General features: G+C 35.1%; 1 protein-coding gene across 1 annotated transcript in view; it reads left to right on the top strand.

Annotated features, from left to right (window-relative positions):
* The first annotated feature begins 211 nt into the window (after window positions 1-211).
* Window positions 212-3,539, top strand: part of PSMD14 (proteasome (prosome, macropain) 26S subunit, non-ATPase, 14) — a 151,243-nt gene continuing 147,915 nt past the window's right edge. The window contains exon 1 of the mRNA XM_006872019.1: window positions 212-340. The gene's annotated coding sequence lies outside the window, so the exon portion shown is untranslated. The remainder of the gene's footprint in view (window positions 341-3,539) is intronic.

The following is a 3,539-nucleotide window of genomic DNA, read 5'->3' as shown; positions in this document are numbered from 1 at the left end:
CGGAACCGACTCGACGGCACTTCAACAACATATAGCTATTTTGGATAGTAGATTCTCCATACGCTTAGGAAATCATTAGTAAAAAATCAATTTTTATTTCCATATCATTTTAAAGAATTTTTGTCATTTTAAAGCTTTTGGTATAAAAATTTCCACCCTCAATTCTAAAAATAATTATATGTTATTTAATTTTTTTTTTTTTTTTTTTAAGGAGAGAGAAGAGAGAAAAAAAAAAAAAACCTTGGGAAAATCTGCCAGAATTAGCAAGAGCTTGAGTTAAGAAATTTCAAAAACTCAACAAATTGAAGCTTAACGCCTCAGAGTTGGACTTACTGACCTGGTGAGAATTAAAAATGTATTTTACTCAACCTTTCTCTCAGAACATGATACAGAGGTATTATGAAATGGTACCAATTTTACAGGCATTTAAACTCTGATTCTGTGTGATAAACCAAAGTGTTCATGAAAGTTACTAGCATTTTGCTCTTATTTGCTTTCTATAATTTTTAAAAATTAGTGTGATTTATAACATTTGTCAATATATTTAATTTCCAAATGTTAGTATTTTTATTCAACTTGGTTTTCTTACCTTAACTGTTTTACTCTGTTAAATATTTTTTTCTGTTTGCCAAGACATCTAATTTTGCTAAAAACACAAATTTGACCTGCCAGATTTTTGTTCCCTCTGCTCCCCACATTGCTCATGTATATTCACAGCATCTGGAGTCTGTAAAGTCATCAGAAACAACACAGGGTGAAATAGATAAACTGAACACAGCTGGGAATCGACTTTGGCCTACTATACTCTATGCTGTTATTTCCATTCGTTTTTTAAGTTCATAAGCTTGAAATGATCTAAATGATTTTTTCTCTCCTTTGGTTATATATTCTAGAGAACAGTCTTTACTATTTAAAAATATACAGGATTTTTACCCCTTTTTGCAGCCTTTATGAAGTGCTATGCATTAAATACCATATTTGAGTTGAATTTTAATGAGAACTTGGTAGATATTTTATTTGTAAATGTTGCTGTTGGAAAATTGGGGTAATAAGGACATGAGGCAGAAATTTTGTCCTGACTTTTCTTTGGGCCTTTTCACTTTTTAAGCCAAATATTACAACTAAGCTAGATACTAATAGTACATGATTTCATTTATACAAAATTCAGAGCCAGCAGAACTCATCTATTCTGTGAGGGTTTGGAATACTACCTTTGTGAGGTGGTAGAGACTGCTAAGGGTGCACAAGGAGAGCTTTTGTGGAGCTGATGTTTCTTGATCAAGGTGATAGTATGTGTTCACACTGCAAAAATTCCATGACTGTGGTTTGTGCACTGTTCTGTATGAGAATTTGAATAAAGCTTGCAATATAACATTGTTAAATATTAGCAGGATTCGTTTCTTAGGATTCAACAAATATGATTAGTCATTGATGTGATGATCACAAGTACATTACTAAGTTTTAGTTCTCATAGCAGTCTTAACTAGCAGAACAACATGGACAAATGACAAACGAATCTACTGGCACTTAACAAGAGTAAGTAAAAAAAAATATTGTTCCTAGTGTTTCAGTTCATACATGCTTGGGCTTATTCTAAACTAAAGTTATTTAAACAGGTCTTTGATCAGTGAATGACTGCAGGCAAGTTATGTCAGTAATATACTTGTATTAGCCTTCTTAGGATGCCTTTTAAACAAAAAGGATATTTTTGTGCCATGGGGGTGGGGGTAAGATTTTGAGGTCAGGCCTAGCATCAGTTTTTTTTTTAACAAAACTCAAGGGGACATTGTAAAAATACGAAGCATCAACCATTCCTCCCACAACCCTCTCTTCTCCTCAGCTGGGTTTGATGATCCATTGTAATGACCACATAGAACTGAGAGACAATACTCATAATTATGGGGTTTATTAGGGAAGTTAACAGGTTGCAGTACAGGATCAACAAATGCTCAGGACACAGTTGTTCCAGTCTGCTACTGATAAATGCCCAGAGGACATACCATCATACCATTCTACCATAAGCTTCAGCCTGAAGCCATTCAGCTCTAGATCTGTGGATCAGCAAACCTAGTTTCTCCACTTTGGTCCCTGGAGGCACCTTACTCTACAAGCAGGCCTCCTGCCCACAGCCTTCAACTTTACATTTTCTGTGGGTTGGTAAACCCACTGCTTTGTCTTGTGCTTTGAATCTTGGCTCTACTGCTGTTTCCCCTCTGCCATTTCTCCGCTGTCACAGCTTTCTGTCCCTGGGTTGAATAGAGTAGGTTCAGTGTGCGGGGATCTTGGGGTCCAAAGGATGTGTTCCTCCTCCTGGCTCTTCTCTTTGGTAGTGAGATTTACCCTCTCTGCTTCTGAGATGGTTCATTTAATAAACATGTGAGTGTTTCATATTTTTACAGTTACAATAAATCCTGCTAACATCCACAGCTGAATCATATCATCCTATTAGTATCTTCTTCCACCTTCTCTTACCCATCAGGACAGAAACATTGTTTGGTAGAAGTTATAGACTATGGCTAGAAGAAGAAACACTGTACCATAAAATGATTCCCAAATCATTGAAGTTGTGCAACAAGTTTGTGAGAATGTTGTCCCACATACAACTATAGTTTTTAGTTGGGTCAAATGTTTTGAGCAAGATCTGAAAGATGATTCAAGAGAGGGAAGACCATCATTTCAACAAGTGAAGAATCTGTGGATGAGGTCCAGTTACAAGTGGAAGAAAACCAGTTGCCATTGATGAAATAGTTACTGAAGTTTGGATCTCAACGTGGTTTAGTATTTTCTTTCTTTTTTAAAAAATAACCAGTTAGTAAATTTAATGATCAAATCCATGGTTCAGCATTTTCATTAAAGTGAACTTCTTGGGCTGAGCAAAAGCATGATGTAAAGATCTCCTAGCTCAAAGAGGTGATTTTTCCATTAGTCTTTTAAGCAAGCTCAACACTAATGAAGACAGTGTTATGGAACAAATAATAGCCAGGGATTAGTCTTGGACTTAACCAATATGATCCAGAGACCAAGACCCAATCAAAAATAGTGGCTTATGAGGGGATCTTCTTAGTTAACTTCAAGATAGAGAAGTCAGTTCAGCATGCTATAGTGACTCTTTTTGGGATACTCAAGAGGTAATCTTAATAGATTTTCTTAAAGGGCATAGGATGATCATGAGGACTTATTATGAAGAAGTTTTTAAAGAAAATTAAAAACTGCATCGGTGAAAAAAAAAGGCCAAGAAAGTTTCACCAAAGAATTTCTTTTCCCTTCATGACAGTGCACCTCATCATTCTGTGAAGATAGTAAGGGCTGGGGCTGTCTGTTTTTGCTGTTGCTAACTTTTGTTTTTTTAATGTTTTATTGTGAATTATGTGATATTTTACATGGGAGAACATTAGTTTTACATTAACCCTATTGTATATCATTTCTTTTTTTTTTAATTAAATGTTTTTATTTTGGATTGAGTGAAAGTTTACAGGGCACATCATCAGCTTCACATTCAACCATTCATATAGCTTGTTTTATTACATTGATTATTATCC

The sequence above is a fragment of the Chrysochloris asiatica genome, unplaced genomic scaffold (assembly GCF_000296735.1).
Source record: "Chrysochloris asiatica unplaced genomic scaffold, ChrAsi1.0 scaffold00181, whole genome shotgun sequence".
Classification (NCBI taxonomy): Eukaryota; Metazoa; Chordata; class Mammalia; order Afrosoricida; family Chrysochloridae; genus Chrysochloris; species Chrysochloris asiatica.
Note: the sequence above shows the minus strand (reverse complement) of the source record. Positions and strands in the feature narration are given on the sequence as shown.